The following is a 15657-nucleotide window of genomic DNA, read 5'->3' as shown; positions in this document are numbered from 1 at the left end:
GCCTTCCAGGATTCTTTCACGAGAAGAAATCTTTCTGAAGATTTCGTAAGAATGTTATCCCCACTTAACACATTAATACCCCTATTACTGTGAATATTAATTTCTTAAATATAATTTCTCTGCTTCCTGATTTGATTCTTCTTTTCTTTCATTTTCTACTCTTTAGGCCTCCATCTGATGCATGGGTACAAGTTTTTCCTTTTTTTCTGCTTAACAGTCATCAATATACATACCATGATAGGTAGATATTATGACACATATGCAACAAAATAGATAATTCTTAAAATGTAGTTTTATTCTATGCCCAAAATGTGTGTCTGTGAGTTATAGGTATATAATATTCTTTTTATAAGTAATACACTTATTACTAATGTGACAAAGATCCAGATGATTTGTTCTGATCAAATGTCCATAGAGAAACATTCAAGAGCAATAGTAAAAAGCTATGATTTTTTGATTCTTCATCAGGATCCAGAGAGTGCTCTAGGCACTTTACGTGTAAAAACACACACACAAAAAACTTCAGAGATAGATACGATTGTTTTCCCCATGCACAAATTATGAAACTGAGGCACAAAGAGGTTTATGAAGTTGCTCAGGGTCACTGGGATATTAATTGGCGAAGGGGAAATTCCTACACAGACAGTGTTGCTCTGTAGTGCACATTAGTCATCACTGTGCTGTGCTCTCTCCTCAAGGAAGCCCTGGGCTGTACAAAGGCGCACACTCAGTGGGAAACCTTACCCAATATTTGGCCACAGTAATGATCCAATTCCAACACTGGCAAGCATTTTTAAAGTAACATCAATGAGCTTGGAGATTGTTGTTTAATTAAAAATATACAAATAGAAGTACCCAGCAGAATAAAATAAGTTGGGGTTTCACTGATAGTATGAAAGACAGTAGGTCGAAGAAGGATTCTAAGATCATCTATTTAATCCTTTATTTTCCAGTGAGTGAATTGAGACAGACTTGTGACTAAATTTAGAAAATCACTAAAGCTCATGCTTTCCTACACTGAGTTTGGTCTTTTCCTTTGAGTATGTTCCTTTTTGGAAACTTGACATTGAAGTTCCTAATTGTGTCCACTATCAGTGCCTAAGAAGCATTATACATAAAACCCTGTTCCATTGTCCTCTACTTCTCTTTACAGTTTCTATTTTCTCCCCCATTACTGCCCAGCTTACCCCCAATTGGTTTGAAAATACTGGCTGTTAATGTTCTAGTTGGTAACTGTTATGTGGCAGTTAACTTCAGTTAAAAATGTTTGCTTAAAATAGAGATCATATTGTAAAGGCACTCACCACAAATACTACCAAATCAAAGTACTGACTGTATGTCACTAGTGTATAGAAGTGTGTTGAGTTGTGGGACAAGCAAAGAGGAAATGGAAAGCATTGTGGATCCTTAAGACTATGCCCAAATAATTGCTACAGGGAATAATGTGCAAAAAATTTTATAGTAATCTGATACATTTCGAAGTCCAGGCTCTTCAAATTTAGTGAGAGATTCATAAAGACTGAACAACCTTTGAGGCAGGAAGATCCAAACTTCTAATAGTGGAATATCATAATATTTCGTGAGATATTCCCGAAGTGGGGTTATTTTTGGTGCTATATAGATCATACTGTAAAGGGACTCACAATAAAGATTACCAACTCTAAGTACTGATTCTATGTCAATTTAATTATCTTCGCCACCAGAGAATGAGTTTCTTGAGAGCAGACATCCTTCCCCTCTTTGTCATGCAGACCTCTATATCAAGTACTGTCATGTTTAAAAAAAGAAATACTAAATGAATGAAAGACTGTTGGGCCTCTGACTTATTTATAGAAGATCCACTAAGATTTAGAGATAGAGTTTGTCTATTGTAGGCCCAATCCAGTCATCTGAGAAGAACTAGAATTGTTAAGGGTAGGCATATTTGAATCTTTGGAAGAGAATCTCAGTAGACATTTGTCAATGTTTCTTATGTATAAGCCACTGTAGGAAATAAATGGTGCAGAAGTGCTCCATGACCTAATGGACATACTCATAATTGTCTTCATGATTTCATTACAGGTTTGTTCTCCTGAGCTCCCATCTCTGAAACAGGTCTTACAGAAGAGTAAATGGGACACAGAAACAATGTAACAGAATTTGTCCTCCTGGGACTCACTCAGGATCCTGAGGGCCAAAAAGCATTATTTGTCATGTTTTTGCTCATCTACATTGTGACGATGGTGGGAAATGTGCTCATTGTCATGATCATTATTGTTAGTTCCTCCCTGAACTCCCCCATGTACTTCTTCCTTGCCTGTCTGTCACTAATGGATGCTGTTTATTCCACTGACATTTCTCCCAAAATGATCGTAGACTTACTCTATGATAAAAAAGACTATTTCCTTCCCAGCTTGCATGGGCCAGCTCTTCATAGGACACTTATTTGGTGGTACTGAGGTCTTTCTTCTGGTGACAATGGCCTATGACCGCTATGTGGCCATCTGTAAGCCACTGCATTACTTGACCATGATGAATCGACAGGTTTGCATTCTGTTGCTGGTGGCGGCCTGCGTTGGAGGATTTTTGCACTCTGTGGTTCAACTTCTCTTTGTGTACAGCCTCCCCTTCTGTGGCCCCAATGTCATTGATCACTTCAGCTGTGACATGTACTCGTTATTGGAACTTGCTTGCACCGACACCTATTTTATAGGCCTCACTGTTGTTACCAATGGTGGAGCCATCTGTATGGTAATTTTTATCCTTCTACTAATCTCCTATGGGGTCATCCTAAGCTCCCTGAAGACTCACAGTCAGGAAGGGAGGAGCAAAGCCCTGTCTACCTGCAGCTCCCACATCACAGTGGTTGTCCTCTTTTTTGTCCCCTGTATTTTCTTGTATGTTAGACCTGTTTCCAACTCCCATTGACAAATCCATGACTGTGCTGTATACAGTTATCACTCCCATGGTGAATCTTCTGATATACACCTTGAGAAATTCTGAGATGAAAAATGCTATGGAAAAAATCTTAAGTAAAAGGTTAACTACAGATAGAGTAAAAATGTGTACCCACACTGAAAATATCATTGCTAATTCTAAAGCAAGAAATAGGCAATAAATGATCACAATGAACGATTAAGTCAATTCAATGGATTCTCTATGAATACTTCACTTTGTTAATGTAAAGACATCCAAAATGTAGAATAAATTACTCTTTGACGTTAGAATTAAACTAATAGAGTTATTCTGGAGGCTAGATAAAGGGCATATATATTTTTAATGTTATAAATAAAAATAGGAGGCTGAGCCAAGATGGCAGAATAGACAGGCACTTCCAGCGAGCCCTTTTTACAACAAAGACCAGAAAAAGAAAGTGAAACAAGTATATTTGTGACAAGCTGGGAGCCCTGAGCTTCAAAGACAAGCTTAGAAAATGAACTGCCCATTAAACAAGGTCTTCACCTACCCACATCAGAGACCTAAGGACTCGTAGCTCCACTCAGGTCGCCCTGCCCCCCATGACAGGGGTCCAAGGATAACTGGTACCTCCCAGTCCTTACAACAAAAAACTTTGGGTGCCCACGTTCCAACTTCAGAGCCCACCCACTGCACGCTCTAGGGAATAGGGACGCATTTCCTCAGAGGCACTTGTAGGTTGGTTCTCAGCCCTCTACCTTGTTCAGAGTGTGACCCCCTCCTGCAATCAGATTCTGGTACATACACTAATCACGCTGCCCCTCTAAGGCTGTAGGACAGAGCCTGTACCACACACTTGATGGTCAGCTACCTGGAAACCTGAGCTGAATTCATACAAGAAAAGCAAATACGTTCCTAGACTGATACACTTCATAACAGCTCTAGCCATCTGGGGACAGGACATCAGAACTCCAAAGGCAAAAATAATCAAGCTAGCTCACTCAAGTAACCCATTTGGGTATATCAAAACAAAACAAAGCAAGAACCTACAACACAGTCAACAAGCACAAACTAACACAATAACTTATAGATGGCTTCGAGACAACAGTCGATATCGAGTCACATAAAGAAACAGACCATGATCACCTCAACAGGCTCTCAAAACAAAGAATCCAGGGATCTTCTAGATGAAAGTGCATTCCTGGAATTACTACATGCAGAATACAAAAGTTTAATATACAGAACCCTTCAAGACATCAGGAAGGAAATGAGGCAATACACAGAACAAGCCAAGGAACACACAGATAAAGCAAGTGAAGAAATTAGAAAGATTATTCAGGAACATAATGAAAAGTGTAATAAGCTGGAAAAATCCATAGACAAACAGCAATCAGAAATTCAGAAGATTAACAATAAAATTACAGAATTAGACAACTCAATAGAAAATCAGAGGAGCAGAATTGAGCAAGTAGAACCTAGAATTTCTGAACTTGAAGATAAATCACTTGGCACTGATATATTTAAAGAAAAATCAAATAAAAGAACTTTTAAAAAATGAAGAAACCTTAAGAATCATGTGGGACTCTATCAAGAGAAACAACCTACTAGTGATTGGAGTACCAGAACAGGGAGGGATAACAGAAAATACAGAGAAAATTGTTGAAGATTTGTTGGCAGAAAACTTCCCTAATATTGTGAAAAACGAGAAGATATCTATCCAAGATGCTCATCGAACTCCACATAAAGAAAGTCACCAAGACGTATTATAATCAAACTTGCCAAAACCAAAGATAAAGAGAGAATTATAACCCAGAAAAACCCAGTGCCGTCTAGTCGATTCTGACTCATAGAGACCCTATAGGACAGAGTAGAACTGCCCCATAGAGTTTCCAAGGAGTGCCTGGCGGATTCGAACTGCTGACCCTCTGGTTAGCGACCGTAGCACTTAACCACTATGCCACCAGGGTTTCCAATTATAAGAGCAGTGAGGGATAAACAAAAAGTCACTTACAAAGGAGAGCCAATAAGAATAAGCTTGGACTACTTGGCAGAAACTGACAAAAGAAAAACAGGAGAGGAAGCAAATAACCTGAAAAAGAAGTGAGATGGGCAATCTTACAACAGGCCTAACTGAAAGTGTGCGTCAGCGTTGTATTCTTTCACCATACATATTTAATCTGTATGCTGAACAGATAACCCCAGGAAAAAAAAAAGCTGGGTTATATGAAGAATGGGGCATCAGGATTGGAGGAAGACTCATTAACAACCTGCGTTATGCAGATGGACACAACCTTGCTTGCTGAAAGTGAAGATGATCTGAAGCACTTACTAATGAAGATCAAAGAACACAGCCTTCAGTATGGATTACACCGCAACATAAAGAAAACCAAAATCCTCACAACTGGACCAATGAGCAACATCATGATGAATGGAGAAAAGATTGAAGTTGACAATGAATTCATTTTACTTGGATCCACAATCAACAGCCATGGAAGCAGCAGTCAAGAAATCAAAAGACGCATTGCATTGGGTAAATCTGCTGCAAATGAACTCTTCAAAGTGTTGAAGAGCAAAGATGTCACCCTGAAGACTAAGGTGCGCCTGACCCAAGCCATGGTATTTTTGATCACATCATATGCATGTGAAAGCTGGACAGTGAATAAGTTGATGCTTTTGAATTGTGGTGTTGGTGAAGAATATTGAATATACCATGGACTGCCAAAAGAACGAACAAATCTGTCTTAGAAGAAGTGCGGTCAGAATGCTTCTTAGAGGCAAGGATGGCGAAACTGCGTCTTACATACTTTGGACATGTTGTCAGGAGGGATCAGTCCCTGGAGAAGGACATCATGCTTGGCAGAGTACAGGGTCAGCGGAAAAGAGGAAGACCCTCAACAAGGTGTACTGACACAGTGGCTGCAACAATGAGCTCAAGCAAAACGACGATTGTAAGGATGGCTAAGGACCGGCAGTGTTTCATTCTGTTGTGCATAGGGTCGCTATGAGTCAAAACCAACTCGACGCCACCTAACAACAACAAATGCTCATCCAAAGACTTCGCCAAAAGAGTAAAAAGACTACCTACAGACTGGGAAAATGTTTTTAGCTATGACATTTCTGATGAGTGCCTGATCTCTAAAATCTACATGTTACTGCAAAAACTCAACTGGAAAAAGACAAATAACCCAATTAAAAAATGAGCAAAAGATATGGATAGACACTTCATAAAGAAGACATTCAGGTAGCTAAGAGATATGTGAGGAAATGTTCACGATCATTAGCCATTTGAGAAATGAAGATCAAAACTACAATGATATTTCATCTCACTCCAACAAGGCTGGCATTAATCCAAAAAACACAAAATAATAAAAGTTGGGGGGGAGCTGTGGAGAGATTGGAACACTTACACACTGCTGGTGGGAATTTTAAAATGGTACAACCACTTTGGAAATAGATTTGGTGCTTCCTTAAACAGCTGGAAATAGAACTACCATGCGATTCAGCAATCCAAACTGAAGGCTGTGGTCTTTGATCTTCATTAGTAAGTGCATCAAATCCTCTTCACTTTCAGCAAATAATGTTGTGTCATCTGCATAGCGCAGGTTGTTAATGAGTCTTCCTCCAATCCTGAGGCCCGTTTTTCTTCTTATAGTCCAGCTTCTCGGATTATTTCCTTAACGTATAGATTGAATAGATTTGGTGAAAGAATACAACCCTGATGCACACCTCTCCTGACTCTTAACCAATCAATATCCCCTTGTTCTGTCCGAACAACCCCCTCTTGATCTATGTAAAAGTTCCTCATGAGCACAATTAAGTGTTCTAGAATTCCCATTCTTCGCAGCATTATCCATAGTTTGTTATGATCCATACAGTCAAATGCCTTTGCATAGGCAATAAAACACAGGTAAACATCCTTCTGGTATTCTCTGCTTTCAACCAGGATCCATCTGACATTAGCAATGATATTTCTGGTTCCACGTGCTCTTCTGAAACCGGCGTGAATTTCTGGCAGTTCCCTGTGGATATACTGCTGCCTCCGTTTTTGAATGATCTTCAGCAAAATTTTACTTGCGTGTGATATTAATGATATTGTTCTATAATTTCCACATTTGATTGGATCAGCTTTCTTGGGAATAGGCACAAATATGTATTTCTCCCAGTCAGTTGGCCAGGAAGCTGTCTTCCATATTTCTTGGCATAGAAGAGTGGGCACCTCCAGTGCTGCATCTGTTTGTTGAAACATCTCAATTGATATTCCATCAATTCCTGGTGCGTTGCTTTTCCCCAATGCCTTCAGAGCAGCTTAGACTTCTTCCTTCAGTACCATCAGTTCCTGATCATATGCCACCTTTTGAAATGGTTGAACATCGACTAATTCATTTTGGTGTAATGACTCTGTGTATTGCTTCCATCTTCTTTTGATGCTTCCTGCATCATTTAATATTTTCCCCATGGAATCCTTCACTATTGCAACTTGAGCCTTGAATTTTTTCTTCAGTTCTTTCAGCTTGAGAAAAACCAAGCTTGTTCTTCTCTTTTGGTTTTCCATCTCCAGCTCTTTGCACAAGTCATTATAATACTTTACATTGTCTCCTGGAGCCGCCCTTTGAAATCTTCTGTTCAGTTCTTTTACTTCATCATTTCTTCCTTTTGCTTTAGCTGCTCGACCTTAGGAGCCCTAATACAAGGCATAAACAGTATACAAAACATTGTTAAGAATGCAGAGGAAAAGCTAGATAACTGGGAGCTCCTGGAATTCAAACACTTATTCTCATCCAACTCAAGGGCACTGGGTGGTTTTGTTTATGCTCATCCAAAGACTTCACCAAAAGAGCAAAAAGACTACCTACAGACTGGGTAGCTATGACATTTCCCATCAGCACCTGATCTCTAAAATCTACATGAGTACTGCAAAAAATCAACTACAAAAAGAAAAATAACCCAATTAAAAAATGGGCAAACGATATGAAAAGACACTTCACTAAAAGATATTCAGGTAGCTAACAGATACATGAGGAAATGCTCATGGTCATTAGCCATCAGAGAAATTCAAATCAAAACTACAATGATATTTCATCTTACTCCAACATGGCTGGCATTAATCCAAAAAACACAAAATAATAAATGTTGGGGAGGCTGTGGAGAGATTGGAGCACTTATACACTGCTGGTGGGAATGTAAGATGGTACAACCTCTTTGGAAATTGATTTGGCACTTCCTTAAAAAGCTAGAAATAGAACTACCATATGACCCAGCAATCCCACTCCTCGGAATATATTGTCGAGAAATAAGAGCCTCTATACGAACAGATATATGCACACCCATGTTTATTTCAGCACTGTTTACAATAGCAAAATGTTGGAATCAACCAAGATGCCCATCAACGGCTGAATGGATAAGTAAATTATGGTATATTCACACAATGGAATACTATACATCGATTAAGAACATTGAGAAATCTGTGAAACATTTCATAACATGGAGGAACCTGGAAGGCATTATGCAGAGTGAAATGAGTCAGTTGCAAAAGGACAAATATTGTATAAGACCACTATTATCAGAACTTGAGAAATAGTTTAAACTGAGAAGAAAACATTCTTTTGCGGTTACGAGAGGTGGGTAGGAGGAAAGGTGGGAGAGGGGTATTCACTAAGTAGATAGTAGAAAGGAACTACTTTAGGCGACAGGAAAGACAACACACAATACAGGCAAGGTCAGCACAACTGGATTAAACCAAATGCGAAGAAGTTTCCTGAATAAACTGAATGGTTTGAAGGCCCGCATAGCAAGGGCAGGGGTCTGGGGACCATGGTTTCAGGGGACATCTAAGTGAATTGGCGTAATAAAATCTATGAAGAAAACATCCTGCTTCCCACTTTGAAGACTGGTGTTTGGGTCTTAAATGCTAGCAAGTGGCCATCTCAGATGCATCTCAGATGAGTCTCAATCCACGTGGATCAAAGGAGAATGAAGAACACCAAAGACACAAGGTAATTACGAGCCCAGGAGACAGAAAGGGCCACATGAACCAGAGACTACATCATCCTGAGACCAGAAGAACTAGAAGGTGCCCAGCTCTAACCGATGACTGCCCTGACAGGGAATACAACAGAGAACCCCTGAGGGAGCAGGAGAGCAGTGGGATGCAGACCCCAAATTCTCATAAAAAATCCAGACTTAATGGTCTGACTGAGACTAGAAGGACCCCGGTGGTCATGGTCCCCAGAACTTTTGTTGGCCCAGGACAGGAACCATTCCCGAAGCCAACTCTTCAGACATGGATTGGACTGGACAATGGGTTGGAGAGGGATGCTGGTGAGGAGTGAGCTTCTTGGATCAGGTGGACACTTGAGACTATGTTTGCATCTCCTGCCTGGAGGGAAGATGAGATGGTAGAGGGGGTTAGAAGCTGACAAAATGGACACAAAAATAGAGAGTAGAGGGAGGGAGCGGGCTGTCTCGGGGGAGAGTAATTGGGAGTATGTAGCAAGGTGTATATAAGTTTTTTGTGTGAGAGTCTGACTTGATTTGTAAAATTTCGCTTAAAGCACAATAAAAATTAGAAAATAAATAAATAAAAATAAAACTAAGCTCACATGGTAATTTTGTTTTTCTGAGTACATACCAAAACAGGACTTTCTTTTAAAAAGAGAAAAAACAAATTACTTTGGAAAATTTTGTATCATTCAAATTAATGAGAAAACAATTTGGCCAATACTTAGAACAAATTTCTGAGGGCAAAAGTATGGTTTTAAAATTTTACTGTTTGTTATTTATTAGCACAACAGCTACTTTGAAGCTCCACTATGCATTGTGTGCTTCAGATTACTTCTGTTCCTCTGTTCAATGTCTGTGCATTTGCAATTCTGCATATTTTAGTGGGACATGATGTTGTGTTCAGTTTGAGACACCATCCGTGAACAAGTTTGAGAGATGGGATGTGGTTGATGAAGAAAACGCATGAGTTCTTGATTAGAGGACAGATAGTACTCTTTCACTTTAGATTTGAAAATAATATTAATCTGAGTTATAAACATATTTATATTTTTCCTCATTAGTTATTATGTGCATTTTTTGTGATTCTTAAAAGATTAGATAGAGCTTCTGATTTTATCTCCATGAAATTGAAGATATGGAAAGAAAAGTGTTATTTTGCATAAGCAACACTTTCCCTAAAAGTTGTATTAAACTTAAAGGTTTTTTTTTATGTAGAGACTTAGTAATGATTTGTTTGGTAAAAAGAAAATTTTGTTTTTTCAATTTTATGTAAAAAAAAAAAAAAAAAGAAAAGTTTTTCTCAGCCTACCGCCCATCCAGGAATATCCCAAAATCAGAAAGCAGAAAGAATTTTCTCAGTGTAGTATGGAGCATTATCTATGTTTAACAAGAGTTTACTTTTCCAACTAAAACATAGACTTTAGAACTTTTCTTGTTTTTAAATTTTAGTGAGTAATTTTTCACGTATACCCAGCAACATATGCAATTATTTATAAACCTTGTAGTCTCTTACCTAGATTATCAATATCACTGAAACTACCTGATCGTACTTCTCTGATGCCATTTTTCCACATCTTCTCAGAATTAATCCCAATCCTAATTTTTTAATCATAGTTAAAAATAGTTTAATTATGCCTGTATGTATTCTTAAAGTATATTGTTTAGATTTTCTTATTCCAGTAGTTTCGTTATGGAATATTTGGTGTTGTCTATGTGTTTATGTGTAGGATCATATCATTTGCAAATAGAGAGAGTTTTACCAATTCATTTTCGATTTGGATGCCATTATTTCTTTTTCTTCTCTTACTGCTCTAGCTAGGACTTCCAGTACAATGTTAAATAGGAGTGGTGATAAAAAGCCTCCTTGTCTTGTTCATGTTCTAAGGGGGAGTACTTTCAGCCTCTCTCCATTGAGAATGATGTTGGCTTTTGGTTTTGCATAGATGCCCTTTATTATGTTGAGGAATTTCTCTACTATTCCTATTTTATTGAGAGTTTTTTTTATCAGGAATAAGAGTTGGGCTTTATGAAATGTCAACTGTGTTATCATGTGATTTTTTCTTTTGTTCTATTTATGTGATGGATTACGTTGATTGATTTTCTAATGTTGAACCACCCTTGCATACCTGGTATGAATCTCACGTGGTAGTGGTGTATTACCTTTTTAATGTGATGCTGAATACTTTTGGCTAGAATTTTGCTGTGCATTTTTGCTTTTATGTTCATGAGAGATATTGGTCTGTATTTTTATTTTTTAAGTTTGTATGTATTCCTGGCTTTAGTATCAGGATTATACTGGCTTTATAGAACGAATTTGGGAGATTTCCTTCATTTCTATGCTTTGAAATAATTTGAATAGTACTGGTGTGAGCTCTTCTCTGAATGTTTGGTAGAATTCTCCAGTGAAGCAGTTGAGGCCAGGGTTTTTTTATTGGGAGTTTTTATTTTTTACCCCATTCAGTCTCTTCTCTTGTTATGCATTTTTCCGATTTTCTATCTCAGTTTTTGTAAGTTTAGGTAGGTAGTGTGCTTCTAGAAATTTGCCCATTTCCTGTAGTTTCTCAAATTTGCTGGAGTACAATTTTTCATAGTATTCTATCGTGATGTTTTTTGTTTTAGATAGGTCTATTGTAATGTCTCTTTTCTCATCTTATTTGTGTCATTTGTTTCCTCTTCCTCTCCTGTTTTTCTTTTGTCAGCTGGTCCAATGCTTTGCCAGAGTTTTTGACCTTTTCAAATAATGAAGTTTTGGTCTTCTTGATTCTTTCTTTCTGTTTTTTTTTTCTGATATTTCATTTATTTCTGCTGTAATCTTTATTAGTTCCTTTTTTCTATTGCCTCTGGCCTCTTTTTGCTGTTCTCTTTCTATTTGTTCAAGTCATAGAGCTAACATTTTTATTTTTGTGTGTTCTTCTATTTTGATGTGTACATTTATAGCTATAAATTGACCTCTGAACACTGCCTTTGCTGTGTCTCAAAGGCTTCATTCAATATGATACGTTTACATTTTCATTTGGCTCTAGGAATTTTTTGATTCCCTCTTAGATTTCTTCTATTACCCAGTGGTTTTTAATAAAAAAAAAATAACAGTGGTTTTTAAGGCAGATGTTATTCAATCTTCATGTATTTGATTTTTTTCCCTTGCTCTTTTCTTGTTGATTTCTACTTTTATGGTGTTGTGATTAGAATTTTTTGTATTATTTTAATGATTTGGATTTTATTGAGGGTTGTTTTGTGCCTAAAATGTGGCCTATTTTGGAGAATGTTTCATGTGCATTGGAAAAAATGCACACTTTGCTGGCACTTGGTAGAGTGTTCTATATATGTCTATGAGGTAAAGTTGGATGATCATGGCCTTTAGATCTTCTGTATTTTTGCTGTGTTTCTTTCTAGATGTTCTGCCCACTAATGAGTGATGTGCTGAAGTCTACTACTATTATTGTGGAACTGAACATTTCTCTTTTCTGTACTTGTAGAGTTGGCTTTATGTATTTTGGAACCCTGTCATTGAGTGTATAGATATTTATTAAAGTTTTGTGTTCTTGGTTGATTGTCATTTTAATCATTATTGTCTTTATGATCAGTTTTGCTGTAAAGTCTATTTTATATGAGAGTAATATTGCTACACCTACTCTTTTTTGTTTACTGTTTGCTTGATATATTTTTCTTTCTTTTAATTTTTAGTATGTTTATGACTTTGTGTCAATGATATGTCTTTTGGAGACAGCATATAGGTGAATTCTTTTTAATCCATTCTGCCACACTCTGTCTCTTTATGGGTGCATTTAAGCCATTAACATTCAGTGTGAATATTGATAGATACACAACTCCAGCACTGTCAAGTCGATTCCGACTCGTATTGACAGTATAAGACAGAGTACAACTGCCCCATAGAGTTTGCAAGGAGGGCCTGGCAGATTTGAACTGCTGACCTTTTAGTTAGCAGCCATAGCACTTAACCACTATGTCACCAGGGTTTCACAGGTATGAGTTTATTGCCGTCTTGTGCTTTTCTTTTGTGGTGCTGATGTTTTCTTTGTTCCTCTTACTTTCCTGTGCTGAGTTCCTTTTTTTTGTGGATTTTCTTTTCTTTTCTTTCATTATCATAGGTCTTGTTTTAATGAGTCTTTATGTGTTTCTTCTTTTTTTATTAGCATGGTTAGGTTTGTTAACTTTCTTTGCGGTTTCCTTGAAATTTACCCTTAACTTCCTAAGTCTGAATCAGTCATTTATTACTTGATATTGCCTTGAATCCCTTTCCATCTGAAAGTTCTATATCTGTCCCATTTATTCTCCATTTTTATTGTTTTGACATTGTCATCATTTACTAATAGGCATTCCTGTTTTCCTTTCCATGTATTTAGCCTTGTTTTAATACTGAGAGTCCTTTACCTACGTTGGTATCTGGCTGATGCTGACCTATGTCCTAGACTCTGGTTGTTGTCTGATGTTGCTGGTTCTCTAACAGATAGTCTCCCTTTAATATTTTTTGTAAGTTCGGTTTGTTTTTTTTAGAATTCCCTTAATTTCTGTTTATCTGGATATGTACTAATTTTGCAATCACATTGTAGAGTTTGCAGGATATATTCTTGGTTGGCAGTTTTATCAATTCAAGGTTTTATATATGTCATCCCCATCACCTTCTTGCCTGAACTGTTTTTGCCAAGTCATCAGAGTTTAATCTTATTTTTCCCATTTGTAAGTGACTTTTTGTTTTTCTAGTGCTCCTTTCAGGATTCTTTCTGTCTTTGGTTTTGGCAAGTGTGATTATGATATATTGTGGTTACATGCTTTTGGAGTCCACCTTTTTGGGGTCCTTTGAGCATATTGGATGGTCAGTTTTTCATCTTTCATGCTATTTTGGAAGTTTTCTGTCAGCAAATCTTCAACAATCTTCTCTGTGTTTTCTACTTTCCCCCCTGTTCTGAAACTCCAATCACGTGAAAATTTTTGTTCTTGATTGTGTCCCTTAAAATTCTTCATTTTTCTTCATTTTCTTCACTATTTTTTCCTCAAAGTGGTATCCACGTATTTGTCTTCAATGTTGCTGATTCTGTCTTCCATTGTTTCAAATATGCTTCTAAAGCCTTCTGTAGAGTTGTCTATTTCTGAACTTTTGTTATCTTTCTGATTTCTAGTTGCCTTTTTTTGCATAGTTTCTAATTGTTTATTTATTGTGATGAGTTGTTCTTGCATTATTTTCCTGAATTCTTCCATATTTTTGTGTTTGTTTTCCTTGATTTTGGTTGTGTTTTTGTGGGTTTCATCTTTTTCCATGATTTTATGTATTTTTTACCTTTTTTTTCCTGTGTTTTTCTTGATCTCTTTCCTAATGTCTTGGAGAGCTCTAAATATTAGTATTTTGAATCATCAGGTAGTTCCACTGCCTTTTCTTCTAACAGAAGTTTATCTGAGTCTTTATTTTTGTTCACTTGCTGGAGCCATCTTGTCCTACTGTCTCTGAGTCATTCTTCTTATTTTCTTTATTTATTGATTGCATATTTTTTGTTTCATCCTATATTTATCTTTTCTTTTGATGTCAGTGTGGGTAGGCTCTTGCACACCTTGTCTGGTGTGCAGGGCAGCAGCAGTCAGGATGAGTCCACTTCTTTCTACACTGATTTGATGAGGTGGGTGAAGGCAGATTGTGTGGGTGCTATTTCTTTCAGATGTTGGTCCAGAGGTGTGGGAACATTCACAGCTCCTCACCGCATGGGTGGGGGTGTCAGACGGGGTGTAGTACAAGATTACTTCCCACCTTTCAGCCATTAGTTGAGTAGTGGGAGAGGACATGTAATGCGAGTCTGGGGTGGAGGTGTGCCTGAGTGTCAAGGATGCTCTAGCCTTGGCTTCTGGGTTGGGGCCCAAGCAAAGGGAGGGAAATGGCATGTGGGGCAGAAGGGTAAGGTGTGGAAAAGCTTGTATTTCTGGTTACCAAGTGTTCTACATCCTGTTGTGAGCTCTGTGAAGTTGCTTTCCCATCTTCCCTGTTTTGGGTCATTGCCGGCTGTGCTTCAAGATGCCAACAGTGCTCATATTTGTCAACAGGAGACCTCCCTTCATGTCTCTCCTGGCTCTCTGTTTTCTGTCAATATCTTCTTTCATTCAGTATTTGACGTAGTTCCTTACCCCTTCATTTGATGGAAAAAAGTTCCAGGATTGACGTTTGTATCTGTTTTACTTAGTTTTTTGGGTCTTTGCTACAGAGAGATGGGATGGTGGTTCTGTCTACAGCATCACGTTGGCTGAATTCACACGATTCATTTTGTAATATGGATATCCATTTGTTCAAATACCCATTCCTTATAAGTGTTTTTCTTCCCTATTGAATTTAATGAAACTTTTTGAATATATATGAGCATATACTGTGGTTCTATTTCTAGACTCTGTGGTCAATTTTGTTCAACTATTTGTCTAACTGAAGAAGCATAAGAGAGTATTAATTACATTTGTTTTGTAGTAAATTCTAAAATCATGTAGTGTTATTCTACCATTTTTATTTTCAAGATTATTTTAACTGCAGGACCTTTTCATTTTAATATATATTTTAGAATCTCTTTGCTCATTTCTACTGTTCCTATTAGGCATTGACGTATAACCAACTACCCTAAAACTTGGTAGCTTAAAAAAACATATATTATTTTTTGTATCTCACATTTTTAGGGGGTTAGAAATTTAGGCAGACCTTGACTGATCAATTTTGCGCCATACAGCATGGAGTTAGTTCAGTGTTTGATATTCTGCTAATGGCTGTACTTACAG

General features: G+C 37.5%; 1 pseudogene; it reads left to right on the top strand.

The window, feature by feature from the left end:
• The first annotated feature begins 912 nt into the window (after window positions 1-912).
• On the top strand, window positions 913-3432 carry LOC135229318 (olfactory receptor 4A5-like; annotated as a pseudogene).
• The last annotated feature ends 12225 nt before the right edge of the window (window positions 3433-15657 follow it).

This window comes from Loxodonta africana, unplaced genomic scaffold (assembly GCF_030014295.1).
Source record: "Loxodonta africana isolate mLoxAfr1 unplaced genomic scaffold, mLoxAfr1.hap2 scaffold_201, whole genome shotgun sequence".
Classification (NCBI taxonomy): domain Eukaryota; kingdom Metazoa; phylum Chordata; class Mammalia; order Proboscidea; family Elephantidae; genus Loxodonta; species Loxodonta africana.
This window is presented reverse-complemented; position numbering and strand designations above follow the sequence as displayed.